This window comes from Triticum urartu, chromosome 7 (assembly GCF_003073215.2).
Source record: "Triticum urartu cultivar G1812 chromosome 7, Tu2.1, whole genome shotgun sequence".
Classification (NCBI taxonomy): domain Eukaryota; kingdom Viridiplantae; phylum Streptophyta; class Magnoliopsida; order Poales; family Poaceae; genus Triticum; species Triticum urartu.
Genome location: NC_053028.1, coordinates 121336411 through 121348031, shown reverse-complemented (window position 1 = coordinate 121348031; position 11621 = coordinate 121336411). Strand labels below are relative to the sequence as shown.

The window sequence follows — 11621 nt, the reverse complement described above, 5'->3', positions numbered from 1 at the left end:
CCAACCTCTCCTTCTCCCCTTGCTGGATCAAGGCATAGGAGACGTCACCGGGCTGTACGTGTGTTGAACATGGAGGTGCCGTCCGTTCGGCACTAGGATCATCGGTGATTTGGATCACGACGAGTACGACTCCATCAACCCCGTTCACTTGAACGCTTCCGCTTAGCGATCTACAAGGTTATGTAGATGCACTCTCTTTCCCCTCGTTGCTAGATTACTCCATAGATTGATCTTGGTGATGCGTAGAAAATTTTGAATTTCTGCTACGTTCCCCAACAAGGTTATGAAAAATGATTCGAATAAAGACCTGGCTGTGGTGTGATGTCACGCTACGGGGTACGTCAGCAGATTAGATTTGTGGAAATAATATTCTCTCTACGATGGTATGTGGAACTTATTTTGCAGAGCCGGACACGATCCTCGTGTTCAAAATCTTCTATGAAGTATTCGGAGGAGGAACTCGCCTTGCAATGCCAAAGACAATCTGCGCGCCGGACTCGTCGTCATTGATGCCTGGTTCAGGGGATACTGAGGGAGCCCTGGATTAGGGGGTATCCGGACAGCCGGATTATATCCTTTGGCCGGACTGTTGGACTATGAAGATACAAGATTGAAGACTTCGTTCCGTGTCCGGATGGGACTCTCCTTGGCGTGGGAGGCAAGCTTGGCAATACGGATATGTAGATCTCCTTCCTTGTAACCGACTCCGTGTAACCCTAGCCCCCTCCGGTGTCTATATAAATCAGAGGGTTTAGTCTGTAGGACGAATATACAATCATACCATAGGCTAGCTTCTAGGGTTCAGTCTCTCTGATCTCGTGGTAGATCAACTCTTGTACTACTCATATTATCAAGAACAATCAAGCAGGACGTAGGGTTTTACCTCCATCAAGAGGGCCCGAACCTGGGTAAACATCGTGTCCCCTGCCTCCTGTTACGATCCGCCTAGACGCACAGTTCGGGACCCCCTACCCGAGATCCGCCGGTTTTGACACCGACAACGGTGGTTGGCGGACGCCCGCGCATGGGTTTTATAGAGCGTGCTGGACGCCGCACGCCAAAACTGTCGCGCGCGTTGCTGCTTTTTCACAGGTGCATAGTTTTTTTTAGCGCGCCGGAATCCGGCGTGTGCTGAAGTGAGCCAACCGAGTTCTCGTGCGCAAAAAGGGCCTTTTTTCCATTGGAGATGCTCTTAGGCCCAGTTCTTTTGCCAGAATCCGACCCCTACCCAGCTTTTTCCAGAATCTTTGAGTCCCATTTGTTTTACAATCATGTCTAATTAGACCCTAACTAGATAGGATTGTAAAATAAATGGGGCTCAAAGATTCTGGGAGAAGCTGGGTAGGGATCGGATTCTAGGAGAATCCTCAGATTCTAGCAAAAGAACTGGGCCTAGACCTCCTCCAATGCACTAGTGCTAAGATGAGGTGCTAAACACATTAAAAATCTACCAACTAAAGTCCTAAATGCAAAGATGCTTAGCTTGTTGTTGCTAAGCATCCTTCATTTAATGATTTAGCAACTAAACTTGTCCATGCATTGATGGGCTTCTTTCATTTAAGTGTTTCCCTAGGTTCCCGCGCTTGGCATTATTTTTTCCTGGAGCCACTACACCCATCTTTCTTCTCTTAATTACCTTGCCACATCATTTTTTTGCATTGGGAGAGGCCTTAGACCGCGACCAGACCGAGGATTTACAAGATTTAGTTATTGAAAGCCCGCCCCCACAATTTTGGCATGCACCCCCCCCACAAGGTTATGAAAAATGATTCGAATAAAGACCTGGATGTGGTGTGATGTCACGCTACGGGGTACGTCAGCAGATTAGATTTGTGGAAATAATATTCTCTCTACGGTGGTATGTGGAACTTATTTTGCAGAGCCGGACACGATCCTCGTGTTCAAAATCTTCTATGAAGTATTCGGAGGAGGAACTCGCCTTGCAATGCCAAAGACAATCTGCGCGCCGGACTCGTCGTCATTGAAGCCTGGTTCAGGGGATACTGAGGGAGTCCTGGATTAGGGGGTATCCGGATAGCCGGATTATATCCTTTGGCCGGACTGTTGGACTATGAAGATACAAGATTGAAGACTTCGTTCTGTGTCCGGATGGGACTCTCCTTGGCGTGGGAGGCAAGCTTGGCAATACGGATATGTAGATCTCCTTCCTTGTAACCGACTCCGTGTAACCCTAGCCCCCTTCGGTGTCTATATAAATCAGAGGGTTTAGTCCGTAGGACGAATATACAATCATACCATAGTCTAGCTTCTAGGGTTCAGTCTCTCGGATCTCGTGGTAGATCAACTCTTGTACTACTCATATTATCAAGAACAATCAAGCAGGACGTAGGGTTTTACCTCAATCAAGAGGGCCCGAACCTGGGTAAACATCGTGTCCCCTGCCTCCTGTTACCATCCGCCTAGACGCACAGTTCGGGACCCCCTACCCGAGATCCGCCGGTTTTGACACCGACAACGGTGGTTGGCGGACACCCGCGCACGGGTTTTATAGAGCGTGCTGGACGCCGCACGCCAAAACTGCCGCGCGCGTTGCTGCTTTTTCACAGGTGCATAGTTTTTTTAGCACGCCGGAATCCGGCGTGTGCTGAAGTGAGCCAACCGAGTTCTCGTGCGCAAAAAGGGCCTTTTTTCCATTGGAGATGCTCTTAGGCCCAGTTCTTTTGCTAGAATCCGACCCCTACCCAGCTTTTTCCAGAATCTTTGAGTCCCATTTGTTTTACAATCATGTCTAATTAGACCCTAACTAGATAGGATTGTAAAATAAATGGGGCTCAAAGATTATGGGAGAAGCTGGGTAGGGATCGGATTCTAGGAGAATCCTCAGATTCTAGCAAAAGAACTGGGCCTAGACCTCCTCCAATGCACTAGTGCTAAGATGAGGTGCTAAACACATTAAAAATCTACCAACTAAAGTCCTCAATGCAAAGATGTTTAGCTTGTTGTTGCTAAGCATCCTTCATTTAATGATTTAGCAACTAAACTTGTCCATGCATTGATGGGCTTCTTTCATTTAAGTGTTTCCCTAGGTTCCCGCGCTTGGCATTATTTTTTCCTGGAGCCACCACACCCATCTTTCTTCTCTTAATTACCTTGCCACATCATTTTTTTTGCATTGTGAGAGGCCTTAGACCGCGATCAGACCGAGGATTTACAAGATTTAGTTATTGAAAGCTCGCCCCCACAATTTTGGCGTGCACCCCCCCCCAATCCGCATATGAGCTTCTTCCTCTCGTCCTCTCCATGGCCTGTGGAGCTCTTCCATCCTGCCCTAATCCTTCCTCCTACCTCATCAAGGACACATCAATAGTCCCATCCTCTACGATGTTGGGCAAGCCGTAGCCCTGGCCTCGGTGGCCGAGGCAACGGCGAGTCAGCCGTGGCCACGTGGCAACACTGAGCAGGCCGCGGCCATGGCGCATCGTCGATGATGCGGCGCACCGCTTCCGGCTCTACGGTGATGTGGCGGTCTATCTTTGGCATTCAGGTGTCCCGTAGCCGCTTGGATCTGACGCCTGTTTGATTTTCTTTCAGGAGGCTGGACCGTCAGGGAGACGGTGAATCGCTCAACCACGAGACAAGCAGACCCATGGTGCAATCGGATTTCAGTCTACGACCGCCAGTGAGGTGCGAATTTTTCATTGCCTGTTGGGAATTTTTCTCGAATTTCTTGGTAAAACAGCTGCAATCCTCCTCCAATCTGAAACCTTTTAGCCTTTTCCCCCGATTCTATTGAACAAATCAACATGGCCTTACTTGGTTTTCTCTGAGCTGTTCACTTCTGAACACACTTCGAACCAATTTTTTTGCCTGCCCAAACAACGGCACGGCCTACATTGTGAAGGAAAGGATTTGCCCCGATTTAATTCAGCAAATCAACACTGCCTTCCTTTGCTCTTGTTCGAATTGTTCACTTCCAGACAGCATTCCGGCCAAAAGTGAGCTCCCCAACGCATGGCCATTTGCTCTTCTCCATCCGAATAAATTTCTCTCTGAACGAATGGACTTTAATTTAGCAAACCAACATGTTTTATACTTGCTTTCCTTCGAATTGTTCACCCCCGAACAGCGCACGACCTACATTGTTAAAATCTGGGCTCTCTCACTACCCAACCGAGTGCCATCTGGGCCTAACTAAGCCTTGTCAGGCTTCTTGGGCGCATGGAATTCCGACGCACTCCGGCGACTGTATTTCTCGGCCCATCGCGCACCGGAATTTCTAGCTCGGCAATCCGTTGGCATAATCGCTCGCCCCTTCTTCCCGCCTCCCTCGCCACCGGATACAAAGCTAGCCAAGGTTCCCGTCGCCCAGCATTTGCAACCTGCCCTCTCCCCTTCAGGCCACCGCCTTACCCGCAGCCCTCCTCCTGCCCTCCCCCTCCCCCCGCTGCCCCCCCCCTGCCCCCACCGCCGCCGGTGTCAACATGGACCCGGAGGACATGGTTGATCGGGACCGGTCCGAGATCGAGAGCTCCCGCGCCGACGAGCTCAACGGGCTCGCGCTGCTCTTCATTCTCGGGTAACGAGGGTTTCGTCGCTTGCTCTTGGTTTCTTTCCTCACCTCCAGGTTGCTTACCTCGTTCTTGTCCCCGTATCGATCGTGCTACTCAGGGCGTCGGGCGGCGGCGCGGTGGGCCGAGTTCTTGGGGCCGCCTGGCACGCCAGGCTGCCTGCCGTCGTACCAGCCACAAGGGCCGTCCGAAGCGCCGCGAGAGCAGCCAAGACGCTCCCGACACCTCCCGCCGCACCCCGGGCGGGTTCTGCTGCCCCATCGGCTGGTGCGAGACCAGCGACGACGGGCGCCACCCCTGCCTCTGCACCCCCGGCGGGCTCTGCTACCCCACCGGCTGTCCCTTTCTTGGTACTAGTTTGCAAACCCGCAAGTTTTCGCTCATGGTATCTGCTTCACATTGGCGTTTCGTAGACGATATTCCTGTTGATGTTGCGGATTCATCATTGGATTTAGAGTTGCACATTGTAGAAATCTTTATTCAGGCTGATGTCGTCTTGCTAGGAGTAACGAAATTGTGTCCAAGATTAAATCACACTCCATATGAAATGTCACCTGGGCTCTGATTGCTCAAATAGTAGTAGGTATCAAATAGCACTGACACTGCTCAGAGCATCCTGGATGGTTTAGCATTGTCATATCAGTGTGGTCATGTTCAGTTTATGTTTTGCCTGGATTCTTGATGTTGCTTGTCTCGTAACTAGAATTCTGCCAAAAAAAGTGAAACAGAACTTGCTCTGCTTGGCTTGGTTTCTCGGATAATGAGGATTATTTTCTGACCCGGCATTTAATTATTATCATGTTTTTCAATCCTGTTGTCACTTATTGACTGTCCAAGCTGTTTGCTTAAGTTTCTGACTGCTTTTCAATCCTGTTGTCATTTGTTGAATGTACAAACTGTTTGCTTAACTTTCTGACTGGGCTTTTCAATCTTATTGTCATTTGTTGACTGTCCAAACTGTTTGCTTAAGTTTCTGACTGTGCTTTTACCATCCTGTTGTCTGTTTGCTTAAGTTTCTGACTGTGAATTACAATCCTGTTGTCATATGCTGGATATTATCTTGTAATTCATGGTTTCATGTTGTTGATACTAATAGAATGCGTAATTGGCTTTAGGATCCTGTGAAAGCAGTTAATGATGCTATCTCGAAGGTGGAAACTCCTGTTTTCTTTCCTTCCAGGATTGCCAACACGTACATTGAGATCGTAAAATTACTATCTCATGGTGGATGGTCTGCATATCTTCTGGATAAGTATGCTGAAAAAGGGTGTTCAGACGTTTGCCCTTTCACAGGTAACCTGTCCTCCTTAGTTTGTTCTATTGTATGTTTATATGCGACTTCTAACGTGTTGATGCACAGGTAATGGTGAGTTCTCCCCAGTGCTTGTCCAGAAGCCAGCAGTGGCTGTCCAGTTGCCTGCTGAGGTGGATGAGAAGCATCATTCGGTGGGAGATAAGGGGGATGCAGAGGGAGTTGCTGTCCAGGTGCCCGACAAGGTAGATGAGAAGCATCATTCAGAGGGAGACAAGGAGGATTCAGAGGGAGGTGGGAAGCAGCCTGCAGATGGAGACTATGCTTGCTTTTTTCATGAGATCGGCAAAAAGGCGGATGGTATGTTCTGACTTCAGTAATTATCTGTTGTCTGATGTTGTGGTTTGAGACATCTGTTTACTTATATATATTATTTGTTTCTATCCTCTTTGCAGATTTGCTGTACCAGGACTATAACACAGGTCTGAAGATGGTATCTGACTGTAAGGTGCTTGACACCGCTGTGAGTTCGTTTGTTCAACTTCTTTTTGCGCTGAGTAATTTTGCTTGTGCCTGTTGACTCGTTTTGGTGCGTAAAATGTTTACTGTCTGCTGTTCATTCGGTGGGTCTTTTCTTGATAACTACTGAGCTGGCACGTCAGTCATCATATATAAAATTTTCAATCCGTTATAGTTTACTTCATCTTGTAGTTTCTTTTGTCTGATGGCTCTGAGCAAGTTGGAAAAGCATCTTTGGGATTTGAGTTGTCATCTGATACAAAGGCAAGTTGCTTTTTGTTGCCCCCCTCTCCCTTCTCTCTATCTTAGATGGTTGATTGTCAAACTCATTTGTTTTTTTATATCTTCAGCTTATCAAACTTACACTTGATGATGTGTTGAGGCCTGGTTTGAAGGGACTTCTGTCTATTCCCGTCTCCTCCCAGAGCTCATTGAAGGTACCGACTCTCTGTAGGTGGCTGTGTATGAACGGTGGTGATTTCCTGCCGTGTAGATAATCAGGTTTTTTCCGTTAATTTAGGTGGACCTTCAGTATCGTCATCTCGGTGCTTGTATAACCGAAAGTTCTGAGCTTCAGGGATCGCCAATTGTTTCGTTTTCTGCTATGATTGGCACGAAAAGCATTGCTTTAGGTGCTGATGTTTCGGTCATCACAAAGTCCCTCGATGCTTTGGGCACGGTTGGTTCCCTTGAAACCCAGCTCCTGTGATTTCCTAAGTACACCTGTGGTTTGGTTCTATCGGAAGGAGACGTGGGTGCTTCTTTCACAATGTGAGCCAGTTATCTGTGGCTTTTCTGCACAACTTATACACGAGCATTGCATTTTAGTGACACTAACATTACCAAATTTCAATGCTAGGGAAAATGCCGACGTTCTCACAGCAACTTATCATCAGAAGTTAGACGAGACGACGTCCATCGCTGCCAAGGTGCAGCGTGTTCTGTCTTCCAACGACAGCACTCTTACGGTGGGTTTTTCTCATTCTCTGGATCCGAACACAACGGTGAAGGCCAAGCTTGGCAGTGATGGAGCGGTGAGCGTCCTGCTCCGGTACGGCCCCAAGCCCAAGCGCTACGTCGCCTTCTCCGCCGAGTCCAATTCCCAAGCGCCTCAAAAGGATACCAAGTTTGGTCTGTGTGTCGCGCTAGGGGCGTGAGTGCGTGCCCTCACTAGTTTAGGTCATTGATTTTTGGTGGTAGCATGTGATACAGTATGTGCTGGTGGATGAAGTCTCATGAGCTGCTACTCATGCGTTGATTTCTGGTCTCTTATGATGTTGAATTGCCTGTAATGTTCATCGGCTGAATACTGCAATTCATCTTGGTAAGGCCAGGTTTTGTCAATAGATATGCATCGTGTTGCAAGATCCTTTCATCTTTATTTTTCCCCCTCATTGCTTGCGCTGTTTTCAAGATTAGTGTTTTCCGGATAAACCTTGAAATGTTCCACCATGGTTGTGTAGAACGGCTTTCCCTGGTAGATTTCTTTTGACGGCAGCAACTTTTGTGCTGTTGTAGTTCAACGCTAAAGCTTCTTTATGTGTATTTCTTATATTCAGAAAGCGGCTGTTGGACCACTGGTTGATCAGCATCAATTCAATTCAATTGCTCCAGCAATTTTACAATCAAAATAAGGTCCTGAGCCTCGCCCTGCTCCTCTTCCACACAACCATAAGTTGTCGCGGCCCCTCGCAGCACACTGCTGGGTCTTTTCAGCCACACCTGCCACAACAAAGGGATTTACTTGGAATGCTTTTTTAGGGGTATTTACTTGGAATACTTATGGCCAGTTCTTTTGGCGGCTTATTTTATAAGCCGCCTCCTCCCCAACTTTTTCTATAAGCTGTCTTCCTTATTTATTGGGGCTTCTGAACTTGTTATGGGATAACTAATATAGAAGCCTCAAAAAAATCAGCCGTCAGCACTTCGGTTTTACGGTTGCTAGCACCGGCCTGTTGACTGGCGTTGTATAGGTCACTCCTAATTAAGGAAGTTGGACGGCGTTGTGTAAGGCCAGGAACCTCCTATATTTGCGTCATTTAGGAGCCCGCCTACTAGGGCGACTGGGCCCAAAAAGTGCAAGCAAAGGCCAGGCTCCATAGAGCCCTTTATTTTTTTCAGAGAAAATACTTTTTCTATACCTAAACAAAATTCTGAAAAAAGTATACATGTAGATTTATAGTTGTAGTATACATGTATAAAATTTCATGAACATACATATTCATACATGATCTACACAAAAAGACAAATACACAGATTAAAATAGGCTTTTTCTTTGTTGTACCTGGGTCAGATATTTGTCAAATTAGTTGATGAAAATTTATGCAAACTTGAAGAATATACATATGTATTTTTAGAAAAAAATGACATTTTGGGAACTTCTAAATATATTTTGATTGTTTTTTGAAAAACGAGCTCCATGGAGCCTGGTCATTGCAACGCCGCTCTGGACTGGGCTGTCCTAGTAGGGCGAAGCGAGTTGGGTGTGTGCGACATAAAACAATAGCCACTGCAACTACTGACTGCTAATACCCCTCCAAAAAAAACTTACTGACTGCTAGTGACCAATTGAAGCGTGAAATATTTAAGACCATTAAAGCGTCAAAATTTGAAACATTTCCTAAACATTGTAGAAAATTTCAAAATGCCGAATACTTTAAAGCACAAAGAATATTATAAATTATAAAACAAATATGAAAATGTGAACATTTTTTGAAAAACACAAACAATTTATGCATACATGAACAATTTCTAAACATTTGAACATTTTATGAAAAACAAGAACAATTTTCAGATTCTTAAATTTTCTCGAAACCATGAACAATTTTGAAATTCTCAGATATTTTTTCAATTGTGAACCAAAGTTTGAAAATCAAGATCTTTTATAAATTCCGAAATAAATTGAAACCACAGAAGTTTTATAAATCCCATTTTTTATATTTTTGAACAAATTTAGAAAAATAAGAACATTTTAATAAATTATAATTTTTTTTTGAAAACATGAATATTTTTTAAATCCTGAATTGTTTTTGAAATGAAATCTTTTTCTAAATTGGCGAACAAGTTTTGAAAAAGATAACATTTTTTAAATTCCGAATTCAATTTTTTTAAACTTGAATTCAAATTGGAAAAAGAATATAAACTTGAAAAGGGAAAAAGAAAAGAAAAAAAGGAAAAAGAAGAAGAAAATACAAGGGAAAAAAGCCAAAAAAAACAGTTAAAACGAGTGAACAAAACTGGGATCTAGTAGCACGTTAATGCTGATAAAAATGGGACACCTCATGTCATTCGCTCGCACTTCTCCCTGTGTGTTTTAGCAACAGTTTATTGTAGTAAGTGTCATATAGGATATTTCATAAGTCCACTCCTACTGTTGAGGTAATTATTGTAACACGTTGTCCTCCAAACGCAACCGCAACCCACAAACCACAACCCTTAGGCCCAACTACAATGGGCCGAACTAAACGGACACGAAATGTGTCCGTTTAGGTGGCCGAACGGACAAGCTTCGGGTCCATGTCCACCCTTCCCTGTTCAGTATGTCCAACGGGGCTACTTATCATTTTTGTCATTCTATAAAATCCCAATTGAAATGAATAAAATATTGCACATGTTTAAACAAATAATTCACATAGTTTATAATTGAATAAATAAAAATCTCATAGTTTACAACCAAATGAATTTAAAATTGTAGAAAATAAATTGGAAGAAAATGAGAAGATATGACTATTTGTTTCCTATGTGAGTCCTCGATGCTCAACCGAATCCAAGAAAACTAATGATTTTTATCTCACAAGATGTATTAAATGATAGTACTTTTAGATACAACTCTAAAATATAATCACATAGTTGAAATTGTATCCAAACACACATTTAATGTCTATGATATAGCTTAAGATATAGGCCAGAGAAATGCCTAAAGAGATGAGAGCCAGTTGCTAGATCTATCTTTCTATGATAACCCATAAGTATAAGGGATCGCAACAGTTTTCGAGAGTAGAGTATTCAACCCAAATTTATTGATTCGACACAAGGGGAGCCAAAGAATATTCTCAAGTATTAGCAGCTGAGTTGTCAATTCAACCACACCTAGAAACTTAGTATCTGCAGCAAAGTGTTTAGTAGCAAAGTAATATGATAGTAGTGGTAACGATAGCAAAATGTAATGATAGCAAAAGTAATGTTTTTGGTATTTTGTAGTGATGATAGCAATAGCAACGGAAAAGTAAATAAGCGAAGAACAATATATGGAAAGCTCGTAGGCAATGGATCAGTGATAGAGAATTATGCCGTATGCGGTTCATCATGTAACAGTCATAACCTAAGGTGACACAGAACTAGCTCCAATTCATCAATGTAATGTAGGCATGTATTCCGAATATAGTCATACGTGCTTATGGAAAAGAACTTGCATGACATCTTTTGTCCTACCCTCCCGTGGCAGCGGGGTCCTAACGGAAACTAAGGGATATTAAGGCCTCCTTTTAATAGAGTACCGGACCAAAGCATTAACACATAGTGAATACATGAACTCCTCAAACTACGGTCATCACCGGTAAGTATCCCGATTATTGTCACTTCGGGGTTAACGAATCATAACACATAATAGGTGACTATAGACTTGCAAGATAGGATCAAGAACTCTCATATATTGATGAAAACATAATAGGTTCAGATCTGAAATCATGGCACTCGGGCCCCAGTGACAAGCATTAAGCATAGCAAAGTCATAGCAAATATGGAGGATGGTTGATGATGAAGATGGCGACAGATTCCCCTCTCTGGAGCCCCGAACGGACTCCAGATTAGCCCTCCCGAGGGGTTTTAGGGCTTGGCGGCGGCTCCGTATCATAAAACGCGATGAATCCTTCTCCCTGATTTTTTTTCTTCCCGAAAGCAAATATATAGAGTTGGAGTTGAGGTCGGAGGAGCTCCAGGGGGCCCACGAGATAGGGGGGCGCGCCCTGGGGGGGGGGGCAGGCCCCCCTCCCCCCTCGTGGCTAGGGTATGGGCTCCCTGGTCTTCATCTTTTGCAAGGATTTTTTATTATTTCCAAATAGACGTTCCGTGAAGTTTCAGGTCATTCCGAGAACTTTTGTTTCTGTACATAAATAAAACCATGGCAATTCTGCTGAAAACAGCGTCAGTCCGGATTAGTTCCATTCAAATCATGCAAATTAGAGTCCAAAACAAGGACAAAAGTGTTTGGAAAAGTAGATACGACAGAGACGTATCATTCTACCACATAATCATAGTCAATCTAAAAGCACATCCATAAAATAATTGATGGATCTACATACTATGTCATTAGTGCTTTAACC

General features: G+C 44.5%; 1 pseudogene; it reads left to right on the top strand.

The window, feature by feature from the left end:
* The first annotated feature begins 5954 nt into the window (after positions 1 to 5954).
* On the top strand, positions 5955 to 7457 carry LOC125520156 (annotated as a pseudogene).
* The last annotated feature ends 4164 nt before the right edge of the window (positions 7458 to 11621 follow it).